This window comes from Aegilops tauschii, chromosome 7 (genome assembly GCF_002575655.3).
Source record: "Aegilops tauschii subsp. strangulata cultivar AL8/78 chromosome 7, Aet v6.0, whole genome shotgun sequence".
In the NCBI taxonomy this organism is placed as follows: Eukaryota; Viridiplantae; Streptophyta; class Magnoliopsida; order Poales; family Poaceae; genus Aegilops; species Aegilops tauschii.
In genome coordinates this window covers 32,876,813-32,899,369 of record NC_053041.3, presented here as the reverse complement: position 1 = coordinate 32,899,369, position 22,557 = coordinate 32,876,813, and the positions used below count along the sequence as shown (strand labels likewise).

Genomic DNA, 22,557 nt, shown 5'->3' with positions numbered 1-22,557 from the left:
CTTTGCAAGATATCGGAGAGCGAAAACATAAAAGTAGGTGCTGTTATCATAAAGTTAAAATATATTACTGAATATTATAAATAGCGAGTGTGGAATAATAATGGGTCGGTGTGCGGAATTGTCCTAGGCAATTGTTAAGAAGACCGGTAATCACTATTGCAATTTCATATGAGGGAGAGGCATAAGCTAACATACTTTCTCTTCTTGGATCATATGCACTTATGATTGGAACTCTAGCAAGCATCCGCAACTACTAAAGATCATTAAGGTAAAACCCAACCATAGCATTAAAGCATCAAATCCCCTTTATCCCATACGCAACAACCACCTTACTCGGGTTTATGCTTCTGTCACTCAAGCAACCCACTATAAGCGAATCATGAACGTATTGCAACACCCTACATTGGGAATCCATCACGCTTGCGCGACACGGAGGGCACAATAGGACAGCACCAAAATAAAACATACAACTCATACCAATCTAGATCATCAATCAACCCAAAGACAAAGGATATCTACTCAAAACATCATAGGATGGCAACACATCATTGGATCATAATATGTGGCATAAAGCACCATGTTCAAGTAGGGATTACAACGGGATGCGGGAGAGTGGACCGCGTAAAAGATATGAGGATGCTGATGATGATGATGGTGATGTTGATGAAGACGATCACCGCGGCGATGATTCCCCTCCCGATGGCACTCCGGCGCCACTGAGAGAGAGGAGGAGAGGTTCTCCCCCTTGTGCTTCCTCCTCCATGGCCTCCCCCCAGATGGGGAGAGGTTCAGCCTCTGGTCCTTGGCCTTCATGGTGATGATGGCCCCCTCTAGCAGGGTGCCAGAGAGGGCCTAGATTGATTTCTCGTGGCTACAGAGGCTTGCGGCGGCGAAACTTCCGATCTAGGTTATTTTCTGGAGGTTTATGTATTTATAGGATTTTTTGGCGTCGGTTTCACGTCAAGGGGGTCTCCGAGTCGTCCACGAGATAGGGGCCCACGCCAGGGGGGTGGGCGCGTCCCCCACCCTCATGGACAGCCCGGGACTAGGCTCTAGGTTAATAGGTTAGTCCCAAAAATCATATAAAACAGCATATAAATGTATATAAAGCATCTAAGATGGATAATATAATAGCATGAATACTTCATAAATTATAGATACGTTGGAGACGTATCAGCATCCCCAAGCTTAATTCCAGCTCGTCCTCGAGTAGGTAAATGATAAAAGAAATAATTTATGAAGTGTGAATGCTAGCAGGTGCACAAGTTTGATCAATGATAATTTCAATCACCTTTTCTTGCATCATTATATGTCATAACAGTAGCTCATCTCATAAAACTTTTCATGATCAAGTAACAAGCTAATCAAATGTTAAAGTATAGATCATAAACTTTCTTGAAAACTAACAAACAGTGCTCTTAGTCATCAAACAATTGCAATTCATCTTATTTCCGGGAAGGGTCTATGTAAGAGCTTTGATTCAGCAAACTCCACATACTCAACTATCATTTAATCTTTCACAATTGCTGACACTCATGTGATATTTATGGGTTCAAAGTTTTAATCGGACACAGAGAAAGATAGGGGCTTATAGTTTCGCCTCCCAACCTTTTACCTCAAGGGTAATGTCAACAATAATAATTTATGAGAACCTACATCCAAGTGATATATATATATCAGGATCGTTCCAACACAAAGTGCTTGCCAAAGGAAAAGGTGTAAAAAGGAAAGGTGATGATCACCACGACTCTTGTATAAGGGTAGAAGATAAAAGTAAAAGACAGGCCCTTCGCAGAGGGAAGCAGAGGTTGTCATGTGATTTTAAGGTTGCATGCACAAAATCTTAATGCAAAAGAACGTCACTTTATATTGCCTCTTGTGATAGAGACCTTTATTATGCAGTCCGTCGCTTTTATTTCTTACCTATCACAAGTTCGTATAAAGCTTATTTCCTTCGCACTAATAGATCATACATATTTAGAGAGCAATTTTTATTGCATGCATCGATGACAACTTACTTGAAGGATCTTACTCAATCCATAGGTAGGTATGGTGGTCTCTCATGGCAAAACTGGTTTAAGGGATGTTTGGAAGCACAAGTAGTATTTCTACTTGGTGCAAAGAATTTGGCTAGCATGAGAGGGAAAGGCAAGCCCAACATGTTGGATGATCCAAGACAGTATAACGTTTCGGATATAGGAAAACATAACCCATTAAGTTGTCTTCCTTGTCCAACATCAACCTTTTAGCATGTCATATTTTAATGAGTGCTCACAATTACAAAAGATGTCCAAGATAGTATATTTATATGTGAAATCTCTCTTCCTTCAATATTCTTTCATGAATTGTTCAAGTGACCAATTCTGCGTTTGCTAACTTTCAATAAGTTTACTACCTATACTTATTATGTGTGAAGTCTTTACTCCCCATGGTATAAGCATATGAAACATTTATAAATTCAGATTTATGATATTCAATTCATTCAACCATTTACTCATAGGATATATGTGCAGCACGTGAGTAAATGACAAACTACTCCAAAAAGATATAAGTGAAGAACACTGAGTAGTCAAATAATTAACTAGCCATGGGAGGATTCTTTTTCATTCAAGATTTCACATCTAATGATTTTATTCAAACAACAAGTAAAATTGAAAATACGCTCCAAGCAAAACACATAACATGTGACGAATAAAAATATAGCTCCGAGTAAGGTATACCGATAGTTTTGAAGACGAAAGAGGGGATGCCTTCCAGGGCATCCCCAAGCTTAGGGTCTTTCCACTCCTTATTCTCCTCATATCGATATCGCACTCAAAGCTTGAAAACTTCAATCACACAAAACTTAACGGAACTTCGTGAGATATGTTAGTATGATAAAGAGTAAACCATTAACTTTGGTACTGTCAAAGACAAGGTTCATAATTGTTCTCACACAATTCCTACTGTACCATACCATTTCTACAATTTATATTGAGAAATATAAGCCATATAAACTAGAAAACAAGCAAACTATGCAATCAAAACAGAATCTGTCAGAAACAGAACAGTCTGTAATGATCTGAACAGCAACCATACTTCTGCTACTCCAAAAATTATGAGATAAATTGGTGGACGTGAGGAATTTGTCTATTAATCTTCTGCAAAAAGAATCTACTCAAAAGCACTCTTCTGTAAAAAAAAATGGCAGCTAATCCCATGAGCGCAAAGTTTCTGTTTTTTACAGCAAGATCACATTAACTTTCACCCAAGTCTTCCCAAAGGTCTTACTTGGCACTTTATTGAAACAGAAGCTATAAAACATGATTACTACAGTAGCTTAATCATGAAAACACACAAAAACAGTAAGGGTAGATATTGAGTTGTCTCCCAACAAGCGCTTTTCTTTAATGCCTTCTAGCTAGGCATGACGATTTCAATGATGCTCACATAAAATATAAGAATTAAAACATAAAGAGAGCATCATGAAGAATATGACTAGCATATTTAAATCTAACCTACTTCCTATGCCTAGGGATTTTTTGAGCACATAATTTATAGGAACAAGAATCAACTAGCATAGGAAGGCAAAAAAAGTATAACTTCAAAACTTTAAGCACATAGAGAGGAAACTTGGTATTATTGCAACTCCTACAAGCATATATTCCTCCCTCATAATAATTTTCAGTAGCATCATGAATTAATTCAACAATATAAACATCACATAAAAGCATTCTTTTCATGATCTACAAGCATAGAAATTTTTCTCCTCTCCACATAAGCAAAATTCTTCTCATTCGGAATAGTGGGATCACTAATTCCTAAAGTTGACACTTTTCCAAACCCGCTTTAGATGGTAGTATTATTCATACTCCAAAAGATATAAGTGAAGTTCATGGAGAATTCTACAATTAATATATACTAACCAATATCCAAGCTCAAAATATGTAAGTGAAGCACACGAAGCATTCGATAAAACCATACTCAAAAGATTTAAGTGAAGCACAAAGAGCAATTCTATAAGATCATACTTAAAAGATATAAGTGAAGCACATGAAGTATTCTATAAATCAATGAAGGTCTATCTCATACTAGCATGGTTCTTAAAGGAAAAACAAAAACACAAAGGACACAAATCATGTGAACAAAACAAAAACCGAGGTATACCGATATTTGTTAAAGAAGAAAGATGGGATGCCAACCGGGGCATCCCCAAGCTTAGATGCTTGAGTATCCTTTGAAATATTTACTTGGGGTGCCTTGGGAATCCCCAAGCTTGAACTCTTGCCTCTCTTTATTCTTATCATATTGATAGCTCCTCGATCTTCGAACATTTCATCCACACAAAACTTTAACAAAAACTTTGTGAGATCCGTTAGTGTAATAAAGCAAACTACCACTTTAAGGTACTGTAATGAACTCATTCTTTATTTATATTGGTGTGAAACCTACTTTATTCCAACTTCTCTATGGTTCATACCCCCCGATACTAGCCATAGATTCATCAAAATAAGCAAACAACACGCGAAAAACAGAATCTGTCAAAAACAGGACAGTCTATAGTAATCTGGAAGTTTAGTAAACTTCTGTAACTCCAAAAATTATGAAATAGATTTGACAACTTGAACAATTTGTACAGAAGTAATGTGAAAAAAGTTTCAGACCCATTTGACCTTCCAGTAAAAAAATGTAAAATCACGCGCTACAGCCAAAGTTTCTTTTTTTGCTCTGCACATATTAAACAAGCAATCTAATCATCCTAAAACCAAAGCTTGGCACATTATTTTTATAATAAAATGGATATACACAAGGGGATAATTATTTACAGAGAAACTTCCATGAAAAATTCTACATTGTTTCCGTGAGCATGAACACAAGTGCTCAAGGTCGACCCTCACTTCTTCAATACATAACTTTCCAATCACTTCTCTTTTTGAAAAACTTTTTAGGCATGGTAGGCAAGTAATTTTTTTTGTATTTTCATTCTTTAATTTTTTTTGTATGTTTCACCCACAACTAAACAGAAACAAAAAGGAAAAACAAAATCTACTTGGTGAAGAAAGCAAACAAGCACACACGAGAATATCAACCCCACGCTATTGCTCCCCGGCAACGGCGCCAGAAAAGAGCTTGATAATCCCCAAGTGCAGGGAATCATCGTAACAATTCCCAAAGGTGGAAGTGATAAGTATGGAGTGTCGAACCCACAAGGAGCTAAAGGTAAGATCAATATTCTCTCAAGTCCTATCTGCCACTGATAAGACTCTACGTACACTGAACCTTTGCTTCCAACTAGAAACGAGAATCAAAACTACGTTGTGGGTATGAAGAGGATAACTTTGCAGGATATCGGAGAGCTAAAACATAAAAGTAGGTGATGTTATCATTAAGTTAAAATATATTACTGAATATTACAAATAGCGAGTGTGGAATAATGATGGGTCGGTGTGCGGAATTGTCCTAGGCAATTGTTAAGAAGACCGGTAATCACTATTGCAATTTCATATGAGGGAGAGGGATAAGCTAACATACTTTCTCTTCTTGGATCATATGCACTTATGATTGGAACTCTAGCAAGCATCCGCAACTACTAAAGATCATTAAGGTAAAACCCAACCATAGCATTAAAGCATCAAGTCTCCTTTATCCCATACGCAACAACCCCCTTACTCGGGTTTATGCTTCTGTCACTCAAGAAACCCACTATAAGTGAATCATGAATGTGTTGCAACACCCTACAATGGGAATCCCTCACGCTTACGCGACACGGAGGGCACAATAGGACAGCACCAAAATAAAACATACAACTCATACCAATCTAGATCATCAATCAACCCAAAGACAAAGGATATCTACTCAAAACATCATAGGATGACAACACATCATTGGATCATAATATGTGGCATAAAGCACCATGTTCAAGTAGGAATTACAGCGGGGTGCGGGAGAGTGGACCGCGTAAAAGAGATGAGGATGGTGATGTTGATGAAGACGATCACCGCGGCGATGATTCCCCTCTCGATGGCACTCTGGCGCCACCGAGAGAGAGGAGGAGAGGTTCTCCCCCTTGTGCTTCCTCCTCCATGGCCTCTCCCCTAGATGGGGAGAGGTTCTCCCTCTGGTCCTTGGCCTTCATGGTGATGATGGCCCCCTCCGGCAGGGTGCCAGAGAGGGCCTAGATTGATTTCTCGTGGCTACAAAGGCTTGCGGTGGCGGAACTTCCGATCTAGGTTATTTTCTGGAGGTTTCTGTATTTATAGGATTTTTGGCGTCGGTTTTACGGCAAGGGGGTCTCCGAGTCGTCCACGAGATAGGGGCCCACGCCCAGGGGGGTGGGCGCGCCCCCCACCCTCGTGAACAGCCCGGGACTCTTCTGGCCCAACTCTTTTACTCTAGGGGTTTCTTTTGGTCCATAAAAAATCATCAAAAATTGGCACGTCAATTGGACTCCGTTTGGTATTCCTTTTCTGTAAAACTCAAAAACAAGGAAAAAACAAAAACTGGCGCTGGGCTCTAGGTTAATAGGTTAGTCCCAAAAATCATATAAAATAGCATATAAATGTATATAAAACATCTAAGATGGATAATATAATAGCATGAATACTTCATAAATTATAGATACGTTGGAGACGTATCAGCGGAGTACATCGCTGGTTCAACCGCGGCCTGCCAAGGGATTTGGCTGGCGCGCATGCTTGAAGAATTGCTGAACCAAGGTACGATGGCAGTTAAAATTTTCATTGACAACAAATCAGCTATCTCGCTTGGGAAGAACCCTGTTCTGCACGACAGGAGCAAACACATCGACCTCAGATACCACTTCATCCGTGATCATATCGAGAAGGGTACTGTGGTGGTCGAGGTCGTCCGTTCCAGCGATCAGAAGGCCGACATCTTGACCAAGGCACTTGGGCGGACTCGACGTCAGGGGGCACACCTGAATTAGGGGGAGAATGTTGGTTATTTCAGTTGCGCACAAATAATGTTAGGTGTTAGTTTTCTTCAGAAGTTTCAGTAGGTTCAGGAACATTCAGACTTCTTCAGTTCTTTCGTTTTTCTGTTAGCGCATGAGGGCACGATCGTTGTGTGCTCCGTGCGGATAGGGAGTAGGCCAGCTGCACGACTTCGCCCGTGGGATGGCGCGGGCACGATGGGGTTTGTTGCCAGCATTACGGCACCACTTGGATCGTTGAATAAAAGGATCAAAGAAACCGAAAAGCAGCAGAACTTTCGCTGCACAAAAATACCTGTCTCTGTTCTTCGTCTGAGTTTCAGAGAGTGAAAGAGAGAGAGAGAGAGAGAGAGAGAGAGAGAGAGAGAGGAAGGAGGTGCTCCGGCGAGCATCTCCGGCAACATCACCATGCCGCTCTGCTGCGCGTGCCCGTCGGCCGGGGTCAGGTTCCTCGTCACTTACGTCCTCGACTGGGACGACTACGTCCCCGTCATCATGGCTGAACGCTTCCGCGCACACTACCAGGCCCTGCTTCATGCCAACGGCATCACCGACGACGCCACCGTTTACCCGTTACATCGACCAGCACCATCATCTGATTTGGTCCCGCCGGCAAGTTCCAGTGAATCCAGCCGGTGGTGGACCGCCTTCGGCGTTGGTGCTGGATGCAGCGCTCTTGCTTTGGGTGCCGTGCTCGTTCTCTTCTTGCTATGGCGTCAGTGCTGGCGGCACGGCGACCAAAACTAGAAGAAGACTACCCCATGGATAGCTCCGGCGAAGGGAGCTTTCATGTGGCCAACGGTGGAGGCAGTGGACATTCGCGAGGCGGTGCGGTTGGCTGGTTGCTGACCTTCACTAGTAGAAAACTGGGCTTTGGTCACAGGGCAATATTCACATTAGTCCCAGTTCAGTCACGAACCGGGACTAATGTGAGCATTGGTCTCGGTTCGTGCGGCCAGGGGCCTGCCGGGCCTCGTGGGGGCATTGGTCCCGGTTCGTCTGGACCCTTTGGTCCCGGTTGGTGGGACAAACCGGGACCAATGGGCCACGCTCCTGGCCCACCACCCTTTAGTCCCGGTTCATACCACAAACCGGGACTAAAGGGCTGGTCCTAGTTGCGGCCAGTGTTTAGTCCCACCTTCGCCAACCGAAGGGCGCTCACACCAGTTTATAAGCCCTTCCCTCTCTGCCTTGTTGAGCTCCTCTTAAAGTGAAAATTGATGCCCTTATACAAGGAATTTGACCTAAATTCACAGTAAATTTCATAGAAATTTATTATGAATTTAGGTTGAATTTCCTCTATAAGCGCATCTATGTTCATTTTTTATAGTAAATAAAATAAATAAAAATAAATAAACCTTAATAAAATAAAATAAAATAAACTATAGTAACTAAAATAAATAAACCTTAATAAATTAAATACAAAAAGCGGCAGTAAAATAAATAAAAATAGCAGCAGTAAAATAAATAAAAATAAAATAATTAAAGTAAAATACATAAGTAATTAGAAATAAAATAAATAAGTTTTTTGTTGTAAGTAGAAACAAAACAAAACAAAAAAAGCAAAAGAGAAAACAAAAAACAGAGAAAACAAAAATTATGCCACCTACTGGGCCACCACGGCCTGAATACGACTTGAAAGCCGTCCGTGGGCCAGGATTCGGGCCCGCAGAAGGCCCAGTAGGCCCCACAGGCAAAGAGAACGGTTAGGCCCGAAAGCCTGCAGTTGAGAGGAGCTCGAGAGGGTGGGCGCAGCAGGGCTTATAAACCACTCTCGAGCCCTCTCAACTAGCGACGTGGGACTAAACTTTTGACGCGGGGCAGCACAAGGCCTTTGGTCCCGGTTGGTGCCACCAACCGGGACTAAAGGGGGCATTGGTCCTGGTTCGTGGCACCAACCGGGACCAAAGGCCTTTAGTCCCGGTTGGTGCCACGAACCGGGACCAAAGAGTTCCCTATATATACCCCATCGCCACAGCAGAGCACTCCACAGTGCTCTGTTTTTTCTGGCCGGCGAGGGGAGGGCATTTGGGTGCTCTAGCTCACCTCCTATGCACATGAGGTGTTCGATGAAATGTCTGAGCCACACTAGTTAATCTTTCTCCTCTCGAAACTCGACCTCCGAGCTCCATTTTCCCCGAGATTTGTCTAGGTCTAGCGGTCCGTCACGTCCCGTCCCCGTCTTCACCGCCATCGATCGCCCGCGCCGATCTCGTCGCCAGCACCACCGTGGTGAGCCTCTTGTTCTTATCTTCTTGCTGAAAGGAAAAAATTCTTACTTTAGATAGTTACTTGTCTAATTTTGTTACTTTTATTATTCCTTCTTATTACATAGTGCGATGGTTTTGGTATCCGCCCCCGTCGGCCCTCGTCCTGCCTATGATTCGGATGTGGTATATATTATCTTTTTATAACTATTTGGTTCATTTATTGTTTATGACAAATATACCGACCAACGTGACATAGATTTTATTTATCTAGGAGGTGGTTGAACCGGAAATTCTAACCGACCCTATTGTCAAGAGGTTAAATTTAGTTGAAGAAGAAAACAATTACTTGAAGGAAAAAATAAAAAAAATTGAGGAGGAGAAGATGATATTGGAGTTGCATGTTGCGGATGTCGTCGATGATCAAAAGATCAAGATGGATGCAATGCGCTTGAAGATTAGAAAGATTAGAAAATATGACATTCATACCGAGGCTTGGTATCATTATGACGTTGGATCAATTGTTACCTTGGTTGCGATTATGATCGCATTTGTTTTCGCATTGAAATGTTTTACATAGTTTCAATGTATGGTTTAATTAATTAGATGCTCTGGAGAGCTATATATATGTTGTTAGATGAGAACTATGTATGTACTTTGGTTTTAATGTGATGATGAACTTCTATTAATTTGGTCACTTAATTTTCTATTCATGATGTTCTGTAATGGTTTTTTACACACTTAATTATATATAATGCACGCAGATGAACCGGCAATGGATGTACGGTGACAGACACACCTCCGAGTACATTAAGGGCGTGCATGATTTTCTCGAAGTGGCTGAGGCAAACAAGCAGAATGGTTTTATGTGTTGTCCATGCCCTATATGTGGGAATACGAAGTCCTACTCTAACCGGAAAATCCTTCACACCCACCTGCTTTACAAGGGTTTCATGCCACACTATAATGTTAGGACGAGGCACGGAGAAATAGGGGTTATGATGGAAGACGGCGAAGAAGAAGAGGACGATGACAACTATGTGCCCCCTGAATACGGTGATGCTGCAACGGGGGAAGCTGCTGAAGAACAACAGGAACCAGACGATGTGCCCAATGATGCTACAAGGGGGGAAGCTGCTCAAGATCAAGAGGAACTAGTGCCCGATGATGATGATCTCCGCCGGGTCATTGTCGATGCAAGGACGCAATGCGAAAGTCAAAAGGAGAAGCTGAAGTTCGATCGCATGTTAGAGGATCACAAAAAAGGGTTGTACCCCAATTGCGAAGATGGCAACACAAAGCTCGGTACCGTACTGGAATTGCTGCAGTGGAAGGCAGAGAATGATGTGCCCGACAAAGGATTTGAAAAGCTATTGAAAATATTGAAGAAGAAGCTTCCAAAGGATAACGAATTGCCCGACAGTACATACGCATCAAAGAAGGTCGTATGCCCTCTAGGATTGGAGGTGCAGAAGATACATGCATGCCCTAATGACTGCATCCTCTACCGCGGTGCGTACAAGGATCTGAACGCATGCCCGGTATGCAGTGCATTGCGGTATAAGATCAGACGAGATGACCCTGCTGATGTTGACAGCGAGCCCCCCAGGAAGAGGGTTCCTGCGAAGGTGATGTGGTATGCTCCTATAATACCACGGTTGAAACGTCTGTTCAGAAACGAAGAGCATGCCAAGTTGATGCGATGGCACAGTGAGGACCGTAAGAAAGACGGGAAGTTGAGAGCACCCGCTGGCGGGTCACAGTGGAGAAATATCGAGAGAAAGTACTGGGCTGAGTTTGCAGCTGACCCAAGGAACGTATGGTTTGGTTTAAGCGCGGATGGCATTAATCCTTTCGGGGAGCAGAGCAGCAATCATAGCACCTGGCCCATGACTCGATGTATGTATAACCTTCCTCCATGGATGTGCATGAAGCGGAAGTTCATTATGATGCCAGTTCTCATCCAAGGCCCTAAGCAACCCGGCAACGACATTGATGTGTACCTAAGGCCATTAGTTGAAGAACTTTTACAGCTGTGGAATGGAAACGGTGTACGTACGTGGGATGAGCACAAACAGGAGGAATTTAACCTGCACGCGTTGCTGTTTGTAACCATCAACGATTGGCCCGCTCCCAGTAACCTTTCAGGACAGACAAACAAGGGATACCACGCATGCACGCACTGTTTAGATGACACTGAAAGTATATACCTGGACAAATGCAGGAAGAATGTGTACCTAGGCCATCGTCGATTTCTTCCGACCAACCATCAATGTCGAAAGAAAGGCAAGCATTTCAAAGGCGAGGCAGATCACCGGAAGAAGCCCGCCATGCGTACCGGTGATCACGTACTTGCTATGGTCAATGATTTACACGTAATCTTTGGAAAGGGTCCCGGCGGACTAGCTGTTCCGAATGACGCTGAGGGACACGCACCCATGTGGAAGAAGAAATCTATATTTTGGGACCTACCCTACTGGAAAGAGCTAGAGGTCCGCTCTTCAATCGACATGATGCACGTGACGAAGAACCTTTGCGTGAACCTGCTAGGCTTCTTGGGCGTGTATGGGAAGACAAAAGATACACCTGAGGCACGGGAGGACCTGCAACGTTTGCACGAAAAAGACGGCATGCCTCCGAAGCAGGATGAAGGTCGTGCCAGCTACGCTCTTACGAAAGAAGAGAAAGAAATCTTCTTTGAATGCCTGCTCAGTATGAAGGTCCCGACTGGCTTCTCGTCGAATATAAAGGGAATAATAAATATGCCAGAGAAAAATTTCCAGAACCTAAAGTCTCATGACTGCCACGTGATTATGACGCAACTGCTTCCGGTTGCATTGAGGGGGCTTCTACCGGAAAACGTCCGATTAGCCATTGTGAAGCTATGTGCATTCCTCAATGCAATCTCTCAGAAGGTGATCGATCAAGAAATCATACCAAGGCTAAGGAGTGATGTGGCGCAATGTCTTGTCAGTTTCGAGCTGGTGTTCCCACCATCCTTCTTCAATATCATGACGCACGTCCTAGTTCATCTAGTCGACGAGATTGTCATTCTGGGGCCCGTATTTCTACACAATATGTTCCCCTTTGAGAGGTTCATGGGAGTCCTAAAGAAATATGTCCGTAACCGCGCTAGGCCAGAAGGAAGCATCTCCATGGGCCATCAAACAGAGGATGTCATTGGGTTTTGTGTTGACTTCATTCCTGGCCTTAAGAAGATAGGTCTCCCTAAATCGCGGTATGAGGGGAGACTGACTGGAAAAGGCACGCTTGGAGGGGACTCAATAATATGCAGGGACGGATATTCTTGGTCTCAAGTACACTACACAGTTCTACAGAACTCTACCTTGGTGACCCCGTATGTCGATGAACACAAGAACAGTCTGCGCTCCAAACACCCGGAGCAGTGTGACGACTGGATTACATGTGAACACATCAGGACTTTCAGCAGTTGGTTGGAAACACGTCTCAGAGGTGACACTACTGTTTGTGATGAGTTGTACTCGTTGTCCAGGGGACCATCTTCGACTGTATTGACTTACAAAGGATACGAGATAAATGGGAATACATTTTACACGATCGCCCAAGATCAAAAGAGCACCAACCAAAACAGCGGTGTCCGCTTTGATGCAGCAACCGAGAGGGGAAAGGACACATATTATGGTTACATAATGGAGATATGGGAACTTGACTACGGACATGATTTTAAGGTCCCTTTGTTTAAGTGCAAATGGGTCAATCTATCAGGAGGCGGGGTACAGGTAGACCCACAGTACGGAATGACAACAGTGGATCTGAACAATCTTGGGTACACTGACGAACCGTTCGTCCTAGCCAATGATGTGGCACAGGTTATCTATGTGAAGGACATGTCTACCAGACCGAGGAAAAGAAAAGATAAGGAAGCGAATACATCATACGATGAGCCAAAGCGCCACATAGGGAGTGGAGGGCAAGACAGACATGTCTGAAGATTATGAAAAGTTTCATGAAATTCCTCCCTTCAAAGTCAAGGCTGACCCAAGCATCCTGATAAACGATGAAGATTATCCATGGTTACGGCGCAATAAGCAAATGACACAAGCGAAGAAAAAGTGAAGACTTTCTCCCGCAACTATTATGATGATACCATGCCAACTTTGTAACAGACGAGTATGATACGATTGTCCGTTTTGTACACGAAGTGCATCTAGTTTTTGCCGTAACCCTCTCAACTTTCTTGCACATGCTATGTGGATGAAATGATGATACCATGCCAACTTTCAACCTTTTCAGAGTTCATTTGAAATGCTTTTCAATTTTAGGGTCTTATAGCTCAAAATAATTAGTAAATGCATGAAAAATAACAGGCCAAAAATTAAAAATTATGCCACCTACTGGGCCACCACGGCCTGAATACGATTAGAAACCCATCCATGGGCCAGGATTCAGGCCCGCAGAAGGCCCAGTAGGCCCACAGGCATGTATAGAGAGGTTAGGCCCGTAAGCCTGCTTTAGAGAGGAGCTCGACAGCTCAGGCGCACCGCACCTTATAAACAGGTGCGGCTCTCTCTCAGCTAGCGAGGTGGGACTAAACTCACCACCACGCCGCTGTGCAAGGCCATTGGTCCCGGTTGGTGGCACGAACCGGGACCAATTCCACCCTTTGGTCCCGGTTGGTGCCACGAACCAGTACTAATGAGGCTGTGGCCCCACGAGCACCTTTAGTACCGGTTCGTGGCACGAACCGGTACTAGAGTTTCTTACTAAGAAGTTTTTTAGTCCCACCTCGCTAGCTGAGAGGCACTAGGAGCGGTTTATAAGCCCTGAGTGCAGAGACGATGAAGAAGAGGCGCAATGCTCACGTTGCTTAGCTTCAAGCCTTGAGGAATAAGGTAGACTGCATGGAGCTATGTGCAGTGCAGTCTACACTATTCCGAAAGGCTTGAAGCAAATCAACGAGCATTGTGCCTCTTTTTTATTTTTAATAACTTATTACAACTCCGGACTTCTTGTGTTCCGGCAAAATAAAATAAACTTTAATAAAATTTATGAAACTAAAATTAACAAAGTATTTTCTGTTCAAAACATTATAAGAAACCTCTATTATTATTGAAACTAAAATCATATAAAATTGATGCAACTAAAATTATCGAAGTATTTTCGGTTCAAAATCATTAAAAGCAAAAAGAATTTTCATAAAGAACTTTTTTTGATAGAAACTTTAATAGCAAAAGGAATTATCATAAAGTAAAATAAATAAGTAATTAGAAACAAAATAAAATAAAATAAATAAGTTTTTTGTTGTAAGTAGAAACAAAACAAAATAAATAAAGCAAAAAAGAAAACAAAAAAACTAAATACAGCAAAAAGAATTTTCATAAAGAACTTTTTTTGATAGAAACTTTAATAGCAAAAAGAATTATCATAAAGTAAAATAAATAAGTAATTAGAAACAAAATAAAATAAAATAAATAAGTTTTTTGTTGTAAGTAGAAACAAAACAAAATAAATAAAGCAAAAAAGAAAACTAAAAAACTAAAAACAGCAAAAAAACAATTGTTGGAGCGCTGTCCGCTGGGCCCTCCAACCCTCGGGTTTGCAAATACAGGCCCAGAAGGGCTAGAGGGCTCAACGGGTAGCGCGCCAAAGTTAGGCCCAGAAGCCTGCTATAGAGAGGAGTTCGAGACAGCAGCCGCAGCGGGGCTTATATACCACTCCGAGCCCTTCTCAACTAGCGAGGTGGGACTAAACTTTTGGCCGCGACGCGGGCAGCAAGAGGCCTTTGGTCCCGGTTGGTGCCACCAACCGGGACTAAAGGGGTGCATTGGTACCGGTTCGTGGCACCAACCGGGACCAATGCCCACCCTTTAGTCCCGGTTGGTGCCACCAACCGGGACCAAAGGCCGCCGCTTCCCGCCCTTTCGCTGCTGAAAAGAGGGCTTTAGTCCCGGTTGGTGCCACGAACCGGGACTAAAGGTTTTGCTATATAAGTTCACACTGAGGAAATTTTCAGAGTTACCTAGCAGTTGCCGCCCCGACGACGCCGACGCCGCTAGGCTGCCCCGACGCCGCCAGGCTGCCCTGACGCCGCCCGCCGCCCCCGCCGTCGCCGTCGCCGTCGCCCGTGCCCGTCGTCCCCGTCGCCGTTGCCCGCGCCCTCGCCGTCAGCCGCGCCCCTGCCCCGACGCGCGCCGCCCCGGCCCGTCCCCGTCGTCGCCGTCGCCCTGCCCCGCCCTTCGCCGCCGACGCCTCTGCCCCTGCCCCGACCACGCCGCCGTCGCCTCTGCCCCTGCCCCGACGCGCCGCCGTCGCCTTGGTCAGGGCCGGCACTGCCCCCTAATTCCTCCATGTTTTTTCTGCACATTTATATGCTTAATTATATGTATGTGTGTATATATGTTTATATGTCCTTTTTTTAGATCTTTTTTTGCATTTTCTCTGTGTATATGTATATATATATGTTCTCTGTGTATATATATGTTCATGTATATATGCAAAAGATAGATTTTTAGAAAAGTTAGGATTTTTTTCTGTTCATAGATTTTTTTGGTGATATTAATTATTGTAGAATATGCAAATGTTTGTATATTCATATGAACAATGCATTAGGCAAAACCTTTACTTTTTTTCGAAATTTTCTATTTGAACATTTTTTTATGAATGAGAGGAAAAAGGAAAATAAGAAGAGGAAGAAAGGAGAAGAAGAGGAGAGGAAGAAGAGGAGAAATAAATAAGAAGAGGAAAAAAGAAGAAAAAGAAGAGGGGAAGAAGAAAGGAATAGAAGAGAAGAAGAAAAAATAGAAAAAATTCTATTTTTTCTTCTTCTCTCCTCTATTCCTTTCTTCTTCTCCTCTATTTTTTCTTCCTTTTTTTCTTCGATCTTCTCCTCTATTCCTTTTCTTCTTCTCCTCTTTTTGTTTCTTCTTCGTTTTCTTATGTTTTATCGGGTCTGTCGTCGTCGATAAACCCCTCTCCCGATAACTTCAACACGAGGGGGGGTCAATATACCCCCTCCCCGATAATATTATTTTCCCATGTACGTTCATTGTCGTTGTCGATATAACCCCCTCCCGATAACTTCAACACGTGGGGGGGGGGGGTCGATATACCCCCTCCCCGATAACATTATTTTCCCATGTATGTATGTCGTCGTTGTCGATATATATAACTCCCTCCCAGATAACTTCGACATGATGGACGGTCGATATTTATACCCCCTCTCGACCGTGATAACTTATACCACGGGAGCACCCCGCGGCCCTCTCGCTCGACCAAAACTCTCGATCACAGCCAAACCGTAGAGAAAAACGATGTCGGTCTCCTACCCCCTCCCGCCGCGCCCCTACCCTTGAAGCGTTGCTGAGGCCACCCCAAACCCGGAATAAGCTAGGTCTACGTTTGCACTAACCACCTGCTGTCATGTTTGTGTAATAATTGCCATGTTGTAATATTTGCATAAACAATGGAGCACGGACGAGACGAGCAAGCAGAAGAGGTGTTGGGGGACATAATCTTAGCCGGAGATGATATCTTGTCGTATCTTAACGACAATGATGGTCTGGAAGAACAGGGTGAAGAAGCAGGCTACGGTGATCGAAGAGTGGAGGAGGAAAGACATGATTATGATGGCTCCGGTGACCCAATGCTGGTGCAAGAAGGAGCCCGTGGTGACGGCTCCGGTGACCGAACAGAGTCCGGCCAGGTAAATATATTAGTTAAGCCTTTGCTGACTAGCTAATTGATGCATTCATTGTTTTGGTATGGACACATATTAATTAACACTTGTCTTTCTTTTTTTTTTCTAGCCCTTCGGATCGAGCACAACTGCGGTAAAGAGACGAGGCCCGTAGAGAAAGTTGCGCTCGGATGAAAGGTTTGAGATCACAGCAATCGCGCGCGACGGCCAACCGATTGAACCCATCCGGACAAAGGATGCATTTGCTGCTCAGTGCGGGGTTCTAGTTAGGGACAGGATCCCGATTAGCATCCACCAATGGTATAAGCCTAAGAAGGAAGACCCTGAGGTGTCTTATGTCAATGATATGCAGAAAGATGATCTTTGGACTGAGCTGAAGGCAAATTTCACCCTACCGCCAGAGGAGGATCCGGAGAAGCCAGTTAAAGAGCAATTAATCAAGTCTCATGCTCTTAAGAAGATGGCAGACCTATTCAGGAAGTGGAAGAATGAGCTGAAAATGTTTGTCGACAAAGAAGAGACGCCCGAATTCATCGGCCGATATGAGAAGATCAGAGATCACTGGCCCGCATTTGTGGCCCACAAGACATCGGAAAAGAGTAAGAAGATGTCAGTGACAAACAAGAAGAATGCTGCGAAGAAGAAGCTTCACCACCGCACGGGGTCAGGTGGCTACCTCAAAGCCCGGCCTAAGTGAGCCAAGGCTGAGAATGATATGCTTGAAAAAGGGATCGAACCACAGACAATGAAATGGACAGACCGTTGCCGGACTTGGTTCTTCGGGGCTGGCTGATCCTTGGACCCTGTATCAGGGAGGTGCGTTTGGACGAACGAGCTTTTGAGAATACCAGTCAAGAAGATTCAGCAATATATCGATGCAGCGCAGGAAGGGACGTTCGTTCCAGACAGAGAGAACGACGAGCTCACAATGGCCCTCGGGAATCCTGAGCACCCTGGACGGACACGAGGCACGCCAGGCTCCGTTCCGTGGAAGGCTGGTTTTCCGGACGCAGGCGGTTACAAAAGCCAGGAGAGGAGGAAAAAAATGGAGCAGACCCAAATTCAGAAGCTGCACGAAAGGGTTCAAGCGCTAGAGGAACGAGACAGCAATCGACATGCCGAAACTACCCCCAAAGCTACCCCGCCATCTCAGCGGAGAAGCAGCGTGGCTTCCACCGAGCTGCTTCAGCTGGAGCATGTCTTGACGGCTCCTGCTAGCTACCCCGTGGATGCTATCACGGAGTCTCAACATTGCCACCTTATGGCGCAATGGCAGAACTTCAAAGTCAAGGCGGCTGTTGGCTCTGTTTTACCTCCTGAACCCGGCGCAACCTACCATTGCCGGCCGATTCCAGAAGGATATGCTAGGGTGATGGTGGATGAAATAACGGAGGGATTTGAGGACCTCCAGCTTGACCACCCTACCGGTGAAGGGGAGATTCGGCTGGGTTTAGCTCTGAAGACTCCGTGCCTATGGCGGAAGGAGCTCATCAACCTTCCGAACTGGACGGCTCCGGCGAGTAAGGGCAGTCCGCCTCCTCCTCCGCCTCCTCCTCCGGCGAGTGATCAGGGCACTCAGCCTCCTTCTCCGGCGCGTGGCGGCACTCCGCCTCCTCCTCTGCCTCCTCCTCCGGCGAGTGATCAGGGCACTGAGCCTCCTTCTCCGGCGCGTGGCGGCACTCCGCCTCCTTCTCCACCTGCGCCGGCGCGCCAGAGCAGCCAGCCTCCTCCTTCTCCGCCTCGACAGCAAGGGCGAAAGAGACCCGCCGCCGCTGCGGCTGCTCCGGCGCGTCGTAGTCCTTCTCCTCCGCCTCGTAAGCAAGGAAAGAAGACAGCCGCAGCCGCTCCGTCTGCTCTGCCGGCGTCTAGCAGTACAGCTGCCAGAGGCGGGAGGCAATACAGATTCGGTCCTTCTCTGAAGACTCCAGAGAAGTTACCATATGAGAGGACCGAGGAGGAAACCAAGAAGATCGTGCGAGCGGAAGAGACAAACTTCTTTGAAGGGGTGAAAGCAAAGAAACATCCACCTCCGGAGAAGAAGGTAGATCCGGTGAAAGCAAAGCGCACTCTGGCTGCCCTGACAAAACCACCAAAGTCTCCGCCGAGAGGCAACTATGAGCGCATTCTTGCAAAGACATATGCCGAAGCGGAGCGGTCGGGAAGTACTGTCAGTGATTAAAGGTTAAAAGAACAACGAGCTGGGAAAAAAATTGCCCAGCTCGGCGAACAAGCGAACCAATCGTGCCCCCCGCTCAAGGTGTCAAAAGACATCGTCGCTAATGATCCGAGGATGGTGCCCGGTTATAGCAATCTTGGAGATTACCTGCCCGACGATGTACATTATGAAATCATGGAGGTGGACGAACACAAATACCATTACGGGAAGCCTCTCGTCAAAGATGAAAGATCTCTAACAACAATGATGCAAAGATTACATGATTGGTACATGAAAACCTGCAGAGAGTCTGATGGGACGAGTACTTTGACGCTGAGAGTTAAACTGGAGCATGACCTCGTTGGAATTGAACTGCTGAATGTTCCATTTGAGGATTTCTTCCAGTTTTACAATCAAAATGCCCTCGATAAAACAACGATCACTTGCTACTGTCTGTAAGTAGTACTACTTCTGTCATTAAGTCTGTCTATATAGGTCAACTCTTTCATTGCATGTATTTATAATTATCCTCACTATATTATGCAGATTGAAGATCGCCGAATTGAAGAAAAGACAAATCGGTGATATTGGGTTCATTAACACAAATCTCATAGATGCATATACGGTTGAAAAACATCCCAAAGAAGCCGAGGCCAACTTGCTACAATCGTTGGTATTAAATCAAAACAAAGATATAATACTCTTTCCTTACAACTTCAAGTGAGTGTTACTGTCTTGTGCATATTCGGTTTCCCTTATTAGTCCAGGTTATGGTAATGTAATTGATGACTTATGCATGCATGCGCAGCTTCCACTATATTCTCCTAGAGATTAAGCTTGAGCAGGAGTAGTAACCGTCTTAGACTCGAGACGAAAAGATCCCCAGGACTATGCGAACATGACTCAAATGCTCGAGAAGTAAGTTAAATCGATCATTATCCACCATATCAGCAACTTTGTTCATTTCCTGATTTCAAGTAATTGTTTTCTTTGTCTGGCAGGGTTTGGAAAAAATTCACCACAAAAGCTCCGGGACTGCCGAAGAAGCTGCAATTTAAACACCCGAAAGTAAGTACTATAGTAGCATGTTCCGCGCATCTCCTAGTGATTCAAGCGCTAGTTTCATCAATACCATTTAGCATGCTTGCTTATCAATTTGATTTACCTCTATTTCTTGTAAAGTGGTTGTGGCAGGAACCCGGGAATAATTACTGTGGATACTACGTTTGCGAGTCCATCCGCTACACGACCTGTGAGCGGGGCTACACTGAAGAACAATATGAAGTGCGTAAGCAATAATATTCACAATTTTATTTTATTACCATCATTTGTGTTGAGTTTCATTTATTCATATATATATATATATATATATATGTATTGACCCCCTTCTTCAAATTAGATGTTTCGGAAACGGGATGAACTCCTAGCACCAGATCGTATGCGAGGAATTCAAGAGGAATTGGCGGCATTCTTCCTTTACCACGTGATCGCTGAAAACGGAGAATACTATGTGGACCCTGTGTTCTTACAATTTAATTAGGAGATTGTATTGTAAGAGATAATTATTATATATATGTAGCCGGTAGTGTCGGATAGATATACGAGAACTTGTTGTTCGACCAATCTCTCGGAGAAGGAGAGGTGGTCGATATCACTTCTCTCTGTATGCATATGTTCATGACGATCTTCTATTTCCTTCATTTGATTACTAGCTAGCGTGTCTAGTCTTCTCCATACGTATATAGCATGTAGCATCGACCAAGCACGGAGATAAGAGAGGACAGTACTCTCTATTAATTAGCTAGCTGACACAATATATGAAACACCTAAATTAACCCCCCAAAACCCCCCAACCCCCCCACCCCCCCCCCCCCCCCCCCCTCAAATAAACAAAAACCCCAGCCCCTGAAATGCTGACACGTGGATGGCCTTTTGTCCCGGTCCCGGTTGGTGGCACCAACCGGGACCAAAGGCCCGCCTGCCTGGGCTGGCAGCAGCGGCCACGTGGAGTACCTTCTGTCCCGGTTCGTGTAAGAACCGGGACTAAAGGGTTAGGGCTTTAGTAACAACCCTTTAGTCCCGGTTCGAAAACCGGGACAAAAGGCCCTTACAAACCGGGGTAAAAGCCCCTTTTCCTACTAGTGCATGCACGACTACGGGGATCTAGAGAGGTCCACATCAGGTTTCTCGGAGGAACGGCGTATATATCCGGAGCTCGTCGGTCTACCACGCGGTGATCGACGGCGGCGCTGCGGCCGTGAAGCGCGTGCCCGGCAACCATGTGGGCTCTGAGGCCGAGGTGAGCATTCTGGCGCGCCTCAACCACTCGAGCCTCATCCGTCTGTCGGGCCTCTGCATGCACGGCGGCAACACGTACATGGTGTTCGAGTTCGCGGAGAACGGCGCGCTCAGCAACTGGCTGCCCGTCCACGGCGGCGAGGTGCTCGGGTGGAGCCAGCGCGTGCAGGTGGCGCTGGACGTGGCAGGTGGGCTCAACTACCTGCAGAACTACATCGACCCTCCCTACGTGCACAACAACCTCAAGACCAGCAACATCCTCCTCGACGCGTGCTTCCGCGTGAAGCTCTCAAACTTCGGCCGTCGACGGCGTCCTGTGGATGACCCGGAACGGGGTCGGCACACAGGGTTACCTAGCGCTGGAGTACATGGAGCGCGGGCTGATCGGCCCCCAGCTCGACGTGTTCGTGTTCGGCGTCGTTCTGCTTGAGCTCTTGTCCGGGAAGGAGGCGGCGGTGGCACTGGACGGCGACGACGGCCATGAGAACGACGGGAAGGTGGTGCTGTTTTGGAAGGAAGCAGAACGGCTGGGCCGCCTGGGCGACGGCGACGGCACCAAGGACGACCTGCTCGACAGGGTGACGCGTTCATCGACGGCGGGCTGCACGGGCAGTACAGGTTGGACGTGGTGCTCGCCACGCTCGCGTTGGCGTTGAGGTGCGTGGCCCGGGAGCCCCTGGCGCGGCCGTCCTTGCGTCCACCGGAGCTCCACCAGCTCGGGAACAATAAGTCCACATTATGACACGGCGTGTCACCGTCGGTGTGCTCTTGCCGGCCCACCCAGACGTAGGCATCCTATATATACTTGTATTTGTTGTTACCGTAGCCTCGCCGTGCCTCTCACCGGAGCTCTCACTCTGTCTCGCTCAGGACTAGAGGAAAGGAGGAAGAAGAACGAGGCGCACACAGCAGATATATCCGGCGCATGAACGCCGCCCGGCTGCACGAACAGCCACTTTTTCACTCAAGCCACAAACTCAAGCACTTGGTATAACACGCAGGGAACGGGGTTTATACACGCGCATGCACCAACGCCCACGTCCGCTCCCGCTGCAGCCCCGCTGCCCACTTGCCCACACCCCGCGCTCCACGGCCTCCCGCGCCCGCCGCGCACGTACGCCTAACGGGACGCGACCGGGTCCAGCGCCCTGCGCGGCCAGACCCCGACACATTCGTCTAACTAACACACACACACACGGCCACGGACCCGGCGCGCCCTGGCTCGCACCCGACGCGTCCTCCGGTGGCTTATGCCCAACAGTATTTCTATCACCATCAAATAAACCAC

General features: G+C 45.7%; 1 pseudogene; it reads left to right on the top strand.

Moving 5' to 3' along the window:
- The first annotated feature begins 6,700 nt into the window (after positions 1-6,700).
- On the top strand, positions 6,701-22,011 carry LOC109770793 (protein LYK5-like; annotated as a pseudogene).
- Positions 22,012-22,557: the final 546 nt, after the last annotated feature.